The sequence below is a fragment of the Pezoporus flaviventris genome, unplaced genomic scaffold, assembly GCF_033815535.1.
Source record: "Pezoporus flaviventris isolate CSIRO_AGI_PZ_B2104156 unplaced genomic scaffold, CSIRO_AGI_Pfla_v1 ptg000160l, whole genome shotgun sequence".
Taxonomy (NCBI): domain Eukaryota; kingdom Metazoa; phylum Chordata; class Aves; order Psittaciformes; family Psittacidae; genus Pezoporus; species Pezoporus flaviventris.
Window position 1 is genome coordinate 1,930,117 of NW_026892708.1, and position 17,832 is coordinate 1,947,948.

Below are 17,832 nucleotides of genomic sequence, written 5' to 3' on the forward strand. Positions count from 1 at the left end.
TCTCTCAGCTGCCCATCAGCACAGTGAGTACAGCACGAATGTTTGGCATCTGCTCCCACAGCAGAAGAGCAAGGATTGAAAGCTGGTGCTGGACCTGTTCAGCACACAATCACCTTTACACTGGTGCCTCTATCGTTGGTTTCACTGCTCACTTTCATACAGGAAAAGCATTTGAATAGAATCAGTCCAGAGCCTGCTCTCTGCTGCGCAGCAACACAGTCAACACAGAATGAACAGTGGATTCTGCTCGCACAGCAGAAGGACCAGCAGGGAAAGCTAGTGCTGGGCTTCTTCAGCACACAAGGAGCTTTGCAACGGGGTCACCATCATTGCAGTCTCTCCTCGGTTTCATACCTAAAAGTCCATTTGAATCCAAATTCTCAGGTGGTGTCTCTCAGCTGCCCAGCAGCACAGTGAGTACAGCACGAACCTTTTGCATCTGCTCCCACAGCAGAAGAGCCAGGATTGAAAGCTGGTGCTGGACCTGTTCAGCACACAATCCCCTTTACATTGGTGCCTCCATCGTTGCTTTCACTGCTAACACTCATACAGGTAAAGCATTTGAATGGAATCAGTCCAGAGCCTGCTCTCTGCTGGCAGCAACACAGCACAGAATGAACAGTGGCCTCTGCTCACACGGCAGAAGGACCAGCAGGGAAAGATAGGGCTGTGTCTCTTCAGCACACAAGGAGCTTTGCAACGGGGTCACCATCATTGCAGTCTCTCCTCGGTTTCATACCTAAAAGTCCATTTGAATACAAATTCTCAGGTGGTGTCTCTCAGCTGCCCAACAGCACAGTGAGTACAGCACGAACGTTTGGCCTCTGCTCCCACAGCAGAAGAGCCAGGATTGAAAGCTGGTGCTGGACCTGTTCAGCACACAATCCCCTTTACATTGGTGCCTCCATCGTTGCTTTCACTGCTAACACTCACACAGGAAAAACATTTGAATGGAATCAGTCCAGAGCCTGCTCTCTGCTGCGCAGGAACACAGCACAGAATGAACAGTGGCATCTGCTCACACGGCAGAAGGACCAGCAGGGAAAGGTAGTGCTGTCTCTCTTCAGCACCCAAGCAGCTTTGCAACGGGGTCACCATCATTGCAGTCTCTCCTCGGTTTCATACCTAAAAGTCCATTTGAATCCAAATTCTCAGGTGGTCTCTCTCAGCTGCCCAGCAGCACAGTGAGTACAGCACGAACGTTTGGCATCTGCTCCCACAGCAGAAGAGCAAGGATTGAAAGCTGGTGCTGGACCTGTTCAGCACACAATCACCTTTACATTGGTGCCTCTATCGTTGCTTTCACTGCTCACTTTCATACAGGAAAAGCATTTGAATAGAATCAGTCCAGAGCCTGCTCTCTGCTGCGCAGCAACACAGTCAACACAGAATGAACAGTGGATTCTGCTCGCACAGCAGAAGGACCAGCAGGGAAAGCTAGTGCTGGGCTTCTTCAGCACACAAGGAACTTTGCAACGGGGTCACCATCATTGCAGTCTCTCCTCGGTTTCATACCTAAAAGTCCATTTGAATCCAAATTCTCAGGTGGTGTCTCTCAGCTGCCCAGCAGCACAGTGAGTACAGCACGAACCTTTTGCATCTGCTCCCACAGCAGAAGAGCCAGGATTGAAAGCTGGTGCTGGACCTGTTCAGCACACAATCCCCTTTACATTGGTGCCTCCATCGTTGCTTTCACTGCTAACACTCATACAGGAAAAGGTTTTGAATGGAATCAGTCCAGAGCCTGCTCTCTGCTGCGCAGGAACACAGTCAGCAGAGAATCAACAGTGGCATCTGCTCACACGGCAGTAGGACCAGCAGGGAAAGCTAGTGCTGGGCTTCTTCAGCACACAAGCAGCTTTGCAACGGGGTCACCATCATTGCAGTCTCTATTCGGTTTCATACCTAAAAGTCCATTTGAATCCAAATTCTCAGGTGGTCTCTCTCAGCTGCCCAGCAGCACAGTGAGTACAGCACGAACGTTTGGCATCTGCTCCCACAGCAGAAGAGCCAGGATTGAAAGCTGGTGCTGGACCTGTTCAGCACACAATCACCTTTACACTGGTGCCTCTATCGTTGGTTTCACTGCTCACTTTCATACAGGAAAAGCATTTGAATAGAATCAGTCCAGAGCCTGCTCTCTGCAGCGCAGGAACACAGTCAACACAGAATGAACAGTGGATTCTGCTCGCACAGCAGAAGGACCAGCAGGGAAAGCTAGTGCTGGGCTTCTTCAGCACACAAGCAGCTTTGCAACGGGGTCACCATCATTGCAGTCTCTCCTCGGTTTCATACCTAAAAGTCCATTTGAATCCAAATTCTCAGGTGGTCTCAGCTGCCCAGCAGCACAGTGAGTACAGCACGGACGTTTGGCCACTGCTCCCACAGTAGAAGAGCAAGGATTGAAAGCTGGTGCTGGACCTGTTCAGCACACAATCACCTTTACATTGGTGCCCCCATCGTTGCTTTCACTGCTAACACTCATACAGGAAAAGCATTTGAATGGAATCAGTCCAGAGCCTGCTCTCTGCTGGCAGCAACACAGCACAGAATAACACTGGTCTCTGCTCACACGGCAGAAGGACCAGCAGGGAAAGCTAGTGCTGTGTCTCTTCATCACACAAGGAGCTTTGCAACGGGGTCACCATCATTGCAGTCTCTCCTCGGTTTCATACCTAAAAGTCCATTTGAATCCAAATTCTCAGGTGGTCTCTCTCAGCTGCCCATCAGCACAGTGAGTACAGCACGAATGTTTGGCATCTGCTCCCACAGCAGAAGAGCAAGGATTGAAAGCTGGTGCTGGACCTGTTCAGCACACAATCACCTTTACATTGGTGCCTCCATCGTTGCTTTCACTGCTAACACTCATACAGGAAAAACATTTGAATAGAATCAGTCCAGAGCCTGCTCCCTGCTGGCAGCAACACAGCACAGAATGAACAGTGGCATCTGCTCACACGGCAGAAGGACCAGCAGGGAAAGCTAGTGCTGTCTCTCTTCAGCACCCAAGGAGCTTTGCAACGGGGTCACCATCATTGCAGTCTCTCCTCCGTTTCATACCTAAAAGTCCATTTGAATCCAAATTCTCAGGTGGTCTCTCTCAGCTGCCCAGCAGCACAGTGAGTACAGCACGAACGTTTGGCATCTGCTCCCACAGCAGAAGAGCAAGGATTGAAAGCTGGTGCTGGACCTGTTCAGCACACAATCACCTTTACATTGGTGCCTCCATCGTTGCTTTCACTGCTAACACTCATACAGGAAAAGCATTTGAATAGAATCAGTCCAGAGCCTGCTCCCCGCTGGCAGCAACACAGCACAGAATGAACCGTGGGATCTGCTCACACTGCAGAAGGACCAGCAGGGAAAGCTAGTGCTGTGTCTCTTCAGCACACAAGGAGCTTTGCAACGGGGTCACCATCATTGCAGTCTCTCCTCGGTTTCATACCTAAAAGTCCATTTGAATCCAAATTCTCAGGTGGTCTCTCTCAGCTGCCCAGCAGCACAGTGAGTACAGCACGAACGTTTGGCATCTGCTCCCACAGCAGAAGAGCAAGGATTGAAAGCTGGTGCTGGACCTGTTCAGCACACAATCACCTTTACAATGGTGCCTCTATCGTTGGTTTCACTGCTCACTTTCATACAGGAAAAGCATTTGAATGGAATCAGTCCAGAGCCTGCTCTAAGCTGCGCAGCAACACAGTCAGCACAGAATGAACAGTGGATTCTGCTCGCACAGCAGAAGGACCAGCAGGGAAAGCTAGTGCTGGGCTTCTTCAGCACACAAGCAGCTTTGCAACGGGGTCACCATCATTGCAGTCTCTCCTCGGTTTCATACCTAAAAGTCCATTTGAATCCAAATTCTCAGGTGGTCTCAGCTGCCCAGCAGCACAGTGAGTACAGCACGATCGTTTGGTATCTGCTCCCACAGCCGAAGAGCAAGGATTGAAAGCTGGTGCTGGACCTGTTCAGCACACAATCACCTTTACATTGGTGCCTCCAACGTTGCTTTCACTGCTAACACTCATACAGGAAAAGCATTTGAATAGAATCAGTCCAGAGCCTGCACCCTGCTGGCAGCAAAACAGCACAGAATGAACAGTGGCATCTGCTCACACGGCAGAAGGATCATCAGGGGAAGCTAGGGCTGTGTCTCTTCAGCACACAAGGAGCTTTGCAACAGGGTCACCATCACTGCAGTCTCTCCTCGGTTTCATACCTAAAAGTCCATTTGAATCCAAATTCTCAGGTGGTCTCTCTCAGCTGCCCAGCAGCACAGTGAGTACAGCACGAACGTTTGGCATCTGCTCCCACAGCAGAAGAGCAAGGATTGAAAGCTGGTGCTGGACCTGTTCAGCACACAATCACCTTTACAATGGTGCCTCTATCGTTGCTTTCACTGCTCACTTTCATACAGGAAAAGCATTTGAATGGAATCAGTCCAGAGCCTGCTCTCTGCTGCGCAGCAACACAGTCAGCACAGAATGAACAGTGGATTCTGCTCGCACAGCAGAAGGACCAGCAGGGAAAGCTAGTGCTGGGCTTCTTCAGCACACAAGCAGCTTTGCAACGGGGTCACCATCATTGCAGTCTCTCCTCGGTTTCATACCTAAAAGTCCATTTGAATCCAAATTTTCAGGTGGTCTCAGCTGCCCAGCAGCACAGTGAGTACAGCACGAACGTTTGGCATCTGCTCCCACAGCAGAAGAGCAAGGATTGAAAGCTGGTGCTGGACCTGTTCAGCACACAATCCCCTTTACATTGGTGCCTCCATCGTTGCTTTCACTGCTAACACTCATACAGGAAAAGCATTTGAATGGAATCAGTCCAGAGCCTGCTCCCTGCTGGCAGCAACACAGCACAGAATGAACCGTGGCATCTGCTCACACGGCAGAAGGACCAGCAGGGAAAGCTAGTGCTGTGTCTCTTCAGCACACAAGGAGCTTTGCAACGGGGTCACCATCATTGCAGTCTCTCCTCGGTTTCATACCTAAAAGTCCATTTGAATCCAAATTCTCAGGTGGTCTCTCTCAGCTGCCCAGCAGCACAGTGAGTACAGCACGAACGTGTGGCATCTGCTCCCACAGCAGAAGAGCAAGGATTGAAAGCTGGTGCTGGACCTGTTCAGCACACAATCACCTTTACATTGGTGCCTCCATCGTTGCTTTCACTGCTAACACTCATACAGGAAAAGCATTTGAATAGAATCAGTCCAGAGCCTGCTCCCTTCTGGCAGCAACACAGCACAGAATGAACAGTGGCATCTGCTCACACGGCAGAAGGATCATCAGGGGAAGCTAGGGCTGTGTCTCTTCAGCACACAAGGAGCTTTGCAACAGGGTCACCATCACTGCAGTCTCTCCTCGGTTTCATACCTAAAAGTCCATTTGAATCCAAATTCTCAGGTGGTCTCTCTCAGCTGCCCAGAGGCACAGTGAGTACAGCACGAACGTTTGGCATCTGCTCCCACAGCAGAAGAGCAAGGATTGAAAGCTGGTGCTGGACCTGTTCAGCACACAATCACCTTTACAATGGTGCCTCTATCGTTGCTTTCACTGCTCACTTTCATACAGGAAAAGCATTTGAATGGAATCAGTCCAGAGCCTGCTCTCTGCTGCGCAGCAACACAGTCAGCACAGAATGAACAGTGGATTCTGCTCGCACAGCAGAAGGACCAGCAGGGAAAGCTAGTGCTGGGCTTCTTCAGCACACAAGCAGCTTTGCAACGGTGTCACTATCATTGCAGTCTCTCCTCGGTTTCATACCTAAAAGTCCATTTGAATCCAAATTCTCAGGTGGTGTCTCTCAGCTGCCCAGCAGCACAGTGAGTACAGCACGAACGTTTGGCATCTGCTCCCACAGCAGAAGAGCAAGGATTGAAAGCTGGTGCTGGACCTGTTCAGCACACAATCACCTTTACATTGGTGCCTCCATCGTTGCTTTCAATGCTCACTTTCATACAGGAAAAGCATATGAATGGAATCAGTCCAGAGCCTGCTCTCTGCTGCGCAGCAACACAGTCAGCACAGAATGAACCGTGGCATCTGCTCACACGGGAGAAGGATCATCAGGGAAAGCTAGTGCTGGGCTTCTTCAGCACACAAGCAGCTTTGCAACGGGGTCACCATCATTGCAGTCTCTCCTTGGTTTCATACCTAAAAGTCCATTTGAATCCAAATTCTCAGGTGGTCTCAGCTGCCCAGCAGCACAGTGAGTACAGCACGAACGTTTGGCATCTGCTCCCACAGCAGAAGAGCAAGGATTGAAAGCTGGTGCTGGACCTGTTCAGCACACAATCCCCTTTACATTGGTGCCTCCATCGTTGCTTTCACTGCTAACACTCATACAGGAAAAGCATTTGAATAGAATCAGTCCAGAGCCTGCTCCCTGCTGGCAGCAACACAGCACAGAATGAACCGTGGGATCTGCTCACACGGCAAAAGGACCAGCAGGGAAAGATAGGGCTGTGTCTCTTCAGCACACAAGGAGCTTTGCAACGGGGTCACCATCATTGCAGTCTCTCCTCGGTTTCATACCTAAAAGTCCATTTGAATACAAATTCTCAGGTGGTGTCTCTCAGCTGCCCAGCAGCACAGTGACTACAGCACGAACCTTTTGCATCTGCTCCCACAGCAGAAGAGCCAGGATTGAAAGATGGTGCTGGACCTGTTCAGCACACAATCACCTTTACATTGGTGCCTCCATCGTTGCTTTCACTGCTAACACTCATACAGGAAAAGCATTTGAATGGAATCAGTCCAGAGCCTGCCCTCTGCTGGCAGCAAAACAGCACAGAATGAACAGTGGCATCTGCTCACACGGCAGAAGGACCAGCAGGGAAAGCTAGTGCTGTGTCTCTTCATCACACAAGGAGCTTTGCAACGGGGTCACCATCATTGCAGTCTCTCCTCGGTTTCATACCTAAAAGTCCATTGGAATCCAAATTCTCAGGTGGTGTCGCTCAGCTGCCCATCAGCACAGTGAGTACAGCACGAACGTTTGGCCTCTGCTCCCACAGCAGAAGAGCCTGGATTGAAAGCTGGTGCTGGACCTGTTCAGCACACAATCACCTTTACATTGGTGCCTCCATCGTTGCTTTCACTGCTCACTTTCATACAGGAAAAGCATTTGAATGGAATCAGTTTAGAGCCTGCTCTCTGCTGCGCAGCAACACAGTCAGCAGAGAATCAACAGTGGCATCTGCTCACACGGCAGTAGGACCAGCAGGGAAAGCTAGTGCTGGGCTTCTTCAGCACACAAGCAGCTTTGCAACGGGGTCACCATCATTGCAGTCTCTCCTCGGTTTCATACCTAAAAGTCCATTTGAATACAAATTCTCAGGTGGTGTCTCTCAGCTGCCCAGCAGCACAGTGAGTACAGCACGAACCTTTTGCATCTGCTCCCACAGCAGAAGAGCCAGGATTGAAAGCTGGTGCTGGACCTGTTCAGCACACAATCCCCTTTACATTGGTGCTTCCATCGTTGCTTTCACTGCTAACACTCATAGAGGAAAAGCATTTGAATGGAATCAGTCCAGAGCCTGCTCTCTGCTGAGCAGGATCACAGTCAGCAGAGAATCAACAGTGGCATCTGCTCACACGGCAGAAGGACCAGCAGGGAAAGCTAGTGCTGGGCTTCTTCAGCACACAAGCAGCTTTGCAACGGGGTCACCATCATTGCAGTCTCTCCTCGGTTTCATACCTAAAAGTCCATTTGAATCCAAATTCTCAGGTGGTCTCTCTCAGCTGCCCAGCAGCACAGTGAGTACAGCACGAACGTTTGGCATCTGCTCCCACAGCAGAAGAGCAAGGATTGAAAGCTGGTGCTGGACCTGTTCAGCACACAATCACCTTTACATTGGTGCCTCCATCGTTGCTTTCACTGCTAACACTCATACAGGAAAAGCATTTGAATGGAATCAGTCCAGAGCCTGCTCTCTGCTGGCAGCAACACAGCACAGAATGAACAGTGGCCTCTGCTCACACGGCAGAAGGACCAGCAGGGAAAGATAGGGCTGTGTCTCTTCATCACACAAGGAGCTTTGCAACGGGGTCACCATCATTGCAGTCTCTCCTCGGTTTCATACCTAAAAGTCCATTTGAATCCAAATTCTCAGGTGGTGTCTCTCAGCTGCCCAGCAGCACAGTGAGTACAGCACGAACGTTTGGCATCTGCTCCCACAGCAGAAGAGCAAGGATTGAAAGCTGGTGCTGGACCTGTTCAGCACACAATCACCTTTACATTGGTGCCTCCATCGTTGCTTTCAATGCTCACTTTCATACAGGAAAAGCATATGAATGGAATCAGTCCAGAGCCTGCTCTCTGCTGCGCAGCAACACAGTCAGCACAGAATGAACCGTGGCATCTGCTCACACGGGAGAAGGATCATCAGGGAAAGCTAGTGCTGGGCTTCTTCAGCACACAAGCAGCTTTGCAACGGGGTCACCATCATTGCAGTCTCTCCTTGGTTTCATACCTAAAAGTCCATTTGAATCCAAATTCTCAGGTGGTCTCAGCTGCCCAGCAGCACAGTGAGTACAGCACGAACGTTTGGCATCTGCTCCCACAGCAGAAGAGCAAGGATTGAAAGCTGGTGCTGGACCTGTTCAGCACACAATCCCCTTTACATTGGTGCCTCCATCGTTGCTTTCACTGCTAACACTCATACAGGAAAAGCATTTGAATGGAATCAGTCCAGAGCCTGCTCCCTGCTGGCAGCAACACAGCACAGAATGAACCGTGGGATCTGCTCACACGGCAAAAGGACCAGCAGGGAAAGATAGGGCTGTGTCTCTTCAGCACACAAGGAGCTTTGCAACGGGGTCACCATCATTGCAGTCTCTCCTCGGTTTCATACCTAAAAGTCCATTTGAATACAAATTCTCAGGTGGTGTCTCTCAGCTGCCCAGCAGCACAGTGACTACAGCACGAACCTTTTGCATCTGCTCCCACAGCAGAAGAGCCAGGATTGAAAGATGGTGCTGGACCTGTTCAGCACACAATCACCTTTACATTGGTGCCTCCATCGTTGCTTTCACTGCTAACACTCATACAGGAAAAGCATTTGAATGGAATCAGTCCAGAGCCTGCCCTCTGCTGGCAGCAAAACAGCACAGAATGAACAGTGGCATCTGCTCACACGGCAGAAGGACCAGCAGGGAAAGCTAGTGCTGTGTCTCTTCATCACACAAGGAGCTTTGCAACGGGGTCACCATCATTGCAGTCTCTCCTCGGTTTCATACCTAAAAGTCCATTGGAATCCAAATTCTCAGGTGGTGTCGCTCAGCTGCCCATCAGCACAGTGAGTACAGCACGAACGTTTGGCCTCTGCTCCCACAGCAGAAGAGCCTGGATTGAAAGCTGGTGCTGGACCTGTTCAGCACACAATCACCTTTACATTGGTGCCTCCATCGTTGCTTTCACTGCTCACTTTCATACAGGAAAAGCATTTGAATGGAATCAGTTTAGAGCCTGCTCTCTGCTGCGCAGCAACACAGTCAGCAGAGAATCAACAGTGGCATCTGCTCACACGGCAGTAGGACCAGCAGGGAAAGCTAGTGCTGGGCTTCTTCAGCACACAAGCAGCTTTGCAACGGGGTCACCATCATTGCAGTCTCTCCTCGGTTTCATACCTAAAAGTCCATTTGAATACAAATTCTCAGGTGGTGTCTCTCAGCTGCCCAGCAGCACAGTGAGTACAGCACGAACCTTTTGCATCTGCTCCCACAGCAGAAGAGCCAGGATTGAAAGCTGGTGCTGGACCTGTTCAGCACACAATCCCCTTTACATTGGTGCTTCCATCGTTGCTTTCACTGCTAACACTCATAGAGGAAAAGCATTTGAATGGAATCAGTCCAGAGCCTGCTCTCTGCTGAGCAGGATCACAGTCAGCAGAGAATCAACAGTGGCATCTGCTCACACGGCAGAAGGACCAGCAGGGAAAGCTAGTGCTGGGCTTCTTCAGCACACAAGCAGCTTTGCAACGGGGTCACCATCATTGCAGTCTCTCCTCGGTTTCATACCTAAAAGTCCATTTGAATCCAAATTCTCAGGTGGTCTCTCTCAGCTGCCCAGCAGCACAGTGAGTACAGCACGAACGTTTGGCATCTGCTCCCACAGCAGAAGAGCAAGGATTGAAAGCTGGTGCTGGACCTGTTCAGCACACAATCACCTTTACATTGGTGCCTCCATCGTTGCTTTCACTGCTAACACTCATACAGGAAAAGCATTTGAATGGAATCAGTCCAGAGCCTGCTCTCTGCTGGCAGCAACACAGCACAGAATGAACAGTGGCCTCTGCTCACACGGCAGAAGGACCAGCAGGGAAAGATAGGGCTGTGTCTCTTCATCACACAAGGAGCTTTGCAACGGGGTCACCATCATTGCAGTCTCTCCTCGGTTTCATACCTAAAAGTCCATTTGAATCCAAATTCTCAGGTGGTGTCTCTCAGCTGCCCAGCAGCACAGTGAGTACAGCACGAACGTTTGGCCTCTGCTCCCACAGCAGAAGAGCCAGGATTGAAAGCTGGTGCTGGACCTGTTCAGCACACAATCACCTTTACACTGGTGCCTCTATCGTTGCTTTCACTGCTCACTTTCATACAGGAAAAGCATTTGAATGGAATCAGTCCAGAGCCTGCTCTCTGCTGCGCAGGAACACAGTCAGCACAGAATGAACAGTGGATTCTGCTCGCACAGCAGAAGGACCAGCAGGGAAAGCTAGTGCTGGGCTTCTTCAGCACACAAGCAGCTTTGCAACGGGGTCACCATCATTGCAGTCTCTCCTCGGTTTCATACCTAAAAGTCCATTTGAATCCGAATTCTCAGGTGGTCTCTCTCAGCTGCCCAGCAGCACAGTGAGTACAGCACGAACCTTTTGCATCTGCTCCCACAGCAGAAGAGCCAGGATTGAAAGCTGGTGCTGGACCTGTTCAGCACACAATCCCCTTTACATTGGTGCCTCCATCGTTGCTTTCACTGCTCACTTTCATACAGGAAAAGCATTTGAATGGAATCAGTCCAGAGCCTGCTCTCTGCTGCGCAGGAACACAGTCAGCAGAGAATCAACAGTGGCATCTGCTCACACGGCAGTAGGACCAGCAGGGAAAGCTAGTGCTGGGCTTCTTCAGCACACAAGCAGCTTTGCAACGGGGTCACCATCATTGCAGTCTCTCCTCGGTTTCATACCTAAAAGTCCATTTGAATACAAATTCTCAGGTGGTGTCTCTCAGCTGCCCAGCAGCACAGTGAGTACAGCACGAACCTTTTGCATCTGCTCCCACAGCAGAAGACCCAGGATTGAAAGCTGGTGCTGGACCTGTTCAGCACACAATCACCTTTACATTGGTGCCTCCATCGTTGCTTTCACTGCTAACACTCATACAGGAAAAGCATTTGAATGGAATCAGTCCAGAGCCTGCTCTCTGCTGGCAGCAAAACAGCACAGAATGAACACTGGCCTCTGCTCACACGGCAGAAGGACCAGCAGGGAAAGCTAGTGCTGTGTCTCTTCATCACACAAGGAGCTTTGCAACGGGGTCACCATCATTGCAGTCTCTCCTCGGTTTCATACCTAAAAGTCCATTTGAATCCAAATTCTCAGGTGGTGTCTCTCAGCTGCCCATCAGCACAGTGAGTACAGCACGAACGTTTGGCCTCTGCTCCCACAGCAGAAGAGCCTGGATTGAAAGCTGGTGCTGGACCTGTTCAGCACACAATCACCTTTACATTGGTGCCTCCATCGTTGCTTTCACTGCTCACTTTCATACAGGAAAAGCATTTGAATGGAATCAGTTTAGAGCCTGCTCTCTGCTGCGCAGCAACACAGTCAGCAGAGAATCAACAGTGGCATCTGCTCACACGGCAGTAGGACCAGCAGGGAAAGCTAGTGCTGGGATTCTTCAGCACACAAGCAGCTTTGCAACGGGGTCACCATCATTGCAGTCTCTCCTCGGTTTCATACCTAAAAGTCCATTTGAATACAAATTCTCAGGTGGTGTCTCTCAGCTGCCCAGCAGCACAGTGAGTACAGCACGAACCTTTTGCATCTGCTCCCACAGCAGAAGAGCCAGGATTGAAAGCTGGTGCTGGACCTGTTCAGCACACAATCCCCTTTACATTGGTGCTTCCATCGTTGCTTTCACTGCTAACACTCATAGAGGAAAAGCATTTGAATGGAATCAGTCCAGAGCCTGCTCTCTGCTGAGCAGGAACACAGTCAGCAGAGAATCAACAGTGGCATCTGCTCACACGGCAGAAGGACCAGCAGGGAAAGCTAGTGCTGGGCTTCTTCAGCACACAAGCAGCTTTGCAACGGGGTCACCATCATTGCAGTCTCTCCTCGGTTTCATACCTAAAAGTCCATTTGAATCCAAATTCTCAGGTGGTCTCTCTCAGCTGCCCAGCAGCACAGTGAGTACAGCACGAACGTTTGGCATCTGCTCCCACAGCAGAAGAGCAAGGATTGAAAGCTTGTGCTGGACCTGTTCAGCACACAATCACCTTTACATTGGTGCCTCCATCGTTGCTTTCACTGCTAACACTCATACAGGAAAAGCATTTGAATGGAATCAGTCCAGAGCCTGCTCTCTGCTGGCAGCAACACAGCACAGAATGAACAGTGGCCTCTGCTCACACGGCAGAAGGACCAGCAGGGAAAGATAGGGCTGTGTCTCTTCATCACACAAGGAGCTTTGCAACGGGGTCACCATCATTGCAGTCTCTCCTCGGTTTCATACCTAAAAGTCCATTTGAATCCAAATTCTCAGGTGGTGTCTCTCAGCTGCCCACCAGCACAGTGAGTACAGCACGAACGTTTGGCCTCTGCTCCCACAGCAGAAGAGCCAGGATTGAAAGCTGGTGCTGGACCTGTTCAGCACACAATCACCTTTACACTGGTGCCTCTATCGTTGCTTTCACTGCTCACTTTCATACAGGAAAAGCATTTGAATGGAATCAGTCCAGAGCCTGCTCTCTGCTGCGCAGGAACACAGTCAGCACAGAATGAACAGTGGATTCTGCTCGCAAAGCAGAAGGACCAGCAGGGAAAGCTAGTGCTGGGCTTCTTCAGCACACAAGCAGCTTTGCAACGGGGTCACCATCATTGCAGTCTCTCCTCGGTTTCATACCTAAAAGTCCATTTGAATCCGAATTCTCAGGTGGTCTCTCTCAGCTGCCCAGCAGCACAGTGAGTACAGCACGAACCTTTTGCATCTGCTCCCACAGCAGAAGAGCCAGGATTGAAAGCTGGTGCTGGACCTGTTCAGCACACAATCACCTTTACATTGGTGCCTCCATCGTTGCTTTCACTGCTCACTTTCATACAGGAAAAGCATTTGAATGGAATCAGTCCAGAGCCTGCTCTCTGCTGCGCAGGAACACAGTCAGCAGAGAATCAACAGTGGCATCTGCTCACACGGCAGTAGGACCAGCAGGGAAAGCTAGTGCTGGGCTTCTTCAGCACACAAGCAGCTTTGCAACGGGGTCACCATCATTGCAGTCTCTCCTCGGTTTCATACCTAAAAGTCCATTTGAATCCAAATTCTCAGGTGGTCTCTCTCAGCTGCCCAGCAGCACAGTGAGTACAGCACGAACCTTTTGCATCTGCTCCCACAGCAGAAGAGCCAGGATTGAAAGCTGGTGCTGGACCTGTTCAGCACACAATCCCCCTTACATTGGTGCTTCCATCGTTGCTTTCACTGCTAACACTCATACAGGAAAAGCATTTGAATGGAATCAGTCCAGAGCCTGCTCTCTGCTGAGCAGGAACACAGTCAGCAGAGAATCAACAGTGGCATCTGCTCACACGGCAGAAGGACCAGCAGGAAAAGCTAGTGCTGGGCTTCTTCAGCACACAAGCAGCTTTGCAACGGGGTCACCATCATTGCAGTCTCTCCTCGGTTTCATACCTAAAAGTCCATTTGAATCCAAATTCTCAGGTGGTCTCAGCTGCCCAGCAGCACAGTGAGTACAGCACGAACGTTTGGCATCTGCTCCCACAGCAGAAGAGCAAGGATTGAAAGCTGGTGCTGGACCTGTTCAGCACACAATCACCTTTACATTGGTGCCTCCATCGTTGCTTTCACTGCTAACACTCATACAGGAAAAGCATTTGAATGGAATCAGTCCAGAGCCTGCTCTCTGCTGGCAGCAACACAGCACAGAATGAACACTGGCCTCTGCTCACACGGCAGAAGGACCAGCAGGGAAAGCTAGTGCTGTGTCTCTTCATCACACAAGGAGCTTTGCAACGGGATCACCATCATTGCAGTCTCTCCTCGGTTTCATACCTAAAAGTCCATTTGAATCCAAATTCTCAGGTGGTGTCTCTCAGCTGCCCAGCAGCACAGTGAGTACAGCACGAACGTTTGGCATCTGCTCCCACAGCAGAAGAGCAAGGATTGAAAGCTGGTGCTGGACCTGTTCAGCACACAATCCCCTTTACATTGGTGCCTCCATCGTTGCTTTCATTGCTCACTTTCATACAGGAAAAGCATTTGAATAGAATCAGTCCAGAGCCTGCTCCCTGCTGGCAGCAACACAGCACAGAATGAACAGTGGCATCTGCTCACACGGCAGAAGGACCAGCAGGGAAAGCTAGTGCTGTGTCTCTTCAGCACACAAGCAGCTTTGCAACGGGGTCACCATCATTGCAGTCTCTCCTCGGTTTCATACCTAAAAGTCCATTTGAATCCAAATTCTCAGGTGGTCTCAGCTGCCCAGCAGCACAGTGAGTACAGCACGAACGTTTGGCATCTGCTCCCACAGCAGAAGAGCAAGGATTGAAAGCTGGTGCTGGACCTGTTCAGCACACAATCACCTTTACATTGGTGCCTCCATCGTTGCTTTCACTGCTAACACTCATACAGGAAAAGCATTTGAATGGAATCAGTCCAGAGCCTGCTCTCTGCTGGCAGCAACACAGCACAGAATGAACAGTGGCCTCTGCTCACACGGCAGAAGGACCAGCAGGGAAAGATAGGGCTGTGTCTCTTCATCACACAAGGAGCTTTGCAACGGGGTCACCATCATTGCAGTCTCTCCTCGGTTTCATACCTAAAAGTCCATTTGAATCCAAATTCTCAGGTGGTCTCTCTCAGCTGCCCAGCAGCACAGTGAGTACAGCACGAACGTTTGGCATCTGCTCCCACAGCAGAAGAGCCAGGATTGAAAGCTGGTGCTGGACCTGTTCAGCACACAATCACCTTTACATTGGTGCCTCCATCGTTGCTTTCACTGCTAACACTCATACAGGAAAAGCATTTGAATAGAATCAGTTCAGAGCCTGCTCTCTGCTGGCAGCAACACAGCACAGAATGAACAGTGGCCTCTGCTCACACGGCAGAAGGACCAGCAGGGAAAGCTAGTGCTGTGTCTCTTCAGCACACAAGGAGCTTTGCAACGGGGTCACCATCATTGCAGTCTCTCCTCGGTTTCATACCTAAAAGTCCATTTGAATCCAAATTCTCAGGTGGTGTCTCTCAGCTGCCCAGCAGCACAGTGAGTACAGCACGAACCTTTTGCATCTGCTCCCACAGCAGAAGAGCCAGGATTGAAAGCTGGTGCTGGACCTGTTCAGCACACAATCCCCCTTACATTGGTGCTTCCATCGTTGCTTTCACTGCTAACACTCATACAGGAAAAGCATTTGAATGGAATCAGTCCAGAGCCTGCTCTCTGCTGAGCAGGAACACAGTCAGCAGAGAATCAACAGTGGCATCTGCTCACACGGCAGAAGGACCAGCAGGAAAAGCTAGTGCTGGGCTTCTTCAGCACACAAGCAGCTTTGCAACGGGGTCACCATCATTGCAGTCTCTCCTCGGTTTCATACCTAAAAGTCCATTTGAATCCAAATTCTCAGGTGGTCTCAGCTGCCCAGCAGCACAGTGAGTACAGCACGAACGTTTGGCATCTGCTCCCACAGCAGAAGAGCAAGGATTGAAAGCTGGTGCTGGACCTGTTCAGCACACAATCACCTTTACATTGGTGCCTCCATCGTTGCTTTCACTGCTAACACTCATACAGGAAAAGCATTTGAATGGAATCAGTCCAGAGCCTGCTCTCTGCTGGCAGCAACACAGCACAGAATGAACACTGGCCTCTGCTCACACGGCAGAAGGACCAGCAGGAAAGCTAGTGCTGTGTCTCTTCATCACACAAGGAGCTTTGCAACGGGGTCACCATCATTGCAGTCTCTCCTCGGTTTCATACCTAAAAGTCCATTTGAATCCAAATTCTCAGGTGGTGTCTCTCAGCTGCCCAGCAGCACAGTGAGTACAGCACGAACGTTTGGCATCTGCTCCCACAGCAGAAGAGCAAGGATTGAAAGCTGGTGCTGGACCTGTTCAGCACACAATCCCCTTTACATTGGTGCCTCCATCGTTGCTTTCATTGCTCACTTTCATACAGGAAAAGCATTTGAATAGAATCAGTCCAGAGCCTGCTCCCTGCTAGCAGCAACACAGCACAGAATGAACAGTGGCATCTGCTCACACGGCAGAAGGACCAGCAGGGAAAGCTAGTGCTGTGTCTCTTCAGCACACAAGCAGCTTTGCAACGGGGTCACCATCATTGCAGTCTCTCCTCGGTTTCATACCTAAAAGTCCATTTGAATCCAAATTCTCAGGTGGTCTCAGCTGCCCAGCAGCACAGTGAGTACAGCACGAACGTTTGGCATCTGCTCCCACAGCAGAAGAGCAAGGATTGAAAGCTGGTGCTGGACCTGTTCAGCACACAATCACCTTTACATTGGTGCCTCCATCGTTGCTTTCACTGCTAACACTCATACAGGAAAAGCATTTGAATGGAATCAGTCCAGAGCCTGCTCTCTGCTGGCAGCAACACAGCACAGAATGAACAGTGGCCTCTGCTCACACGGCAGAAGGACCAGCAGGGAAAGATAGGGCTGTGTCTCTTCATCACACAAGGAGCTTTGCAACGGGGTCACCATCATTGCAGTCTCTCCTCGGTTTCATACCTAAAAGTCCATTTGAATCCAAATTCTCAGGTGGTGTCTCTCAGCTGCCCAGCAGCACAGTGAGTACAGCACGAACGTTTGGCCTCTGCTCCCACAGCAGAAGAGCCAGGATTGAAAGCTGGTGCTGGACCTGTTCAGCACACAATCACCTTTACACTGGTGCCTCTATCGTTGCTTTCACTGCTCACTTTCATACAGGAAAAGCCTTTGAATGGAATCAGTCCAGAGCCTGCTCTCTGCTGCGCAGGAACACAGTCAGCACAGAATGAACAGTGGATTCTGCTCGCACAGCAGAAGGACCAGCAGGGAAAGCTAGTGCTGGGCCTCTTCAGCACACAAGCAGCTTTGCAACGGGGTCACCATCATTGCAGTCTCTCCTCGGTTTCATACCTAAAAGTCCATTTGAATCCAAATTCTCAGGTGGTCTCAGCTGCCCAGCAGCACAGTGAGTACAGCACGGACGTTTGGCCTCTGCTCCCACAGCAGAAGAGCCAGGATTGAAAGCTGGTGCTGGACCTGTTCAGCACACAATCCCCTTTACATTGGTGCCTCCATCGTTGCTTTCACTGCTAACACTCACACAGGAAAAACATTTGAATGGAATCAGTCCAGAGCCTGCTCTCTGCTGCGCAGGAACACAGTCAGCAGAGAATCAACAGTGGCATCTGCTCACACGGCAGAAGGACCAGCAGGGAAAGCTAGTGCTGTGCTTCTTCAGCACACAAGCAGCTTTGCAACGGGGTCACCATCATTGCAGTCTCTCCTCGGTTTCATACCTAAAAGTCCATTTGAATCCAAATTCTCAGGTGGTGTCTCTCAGCTGCCCCGCAGCACAGTGAGTACAGCACGAACGTTTGGCC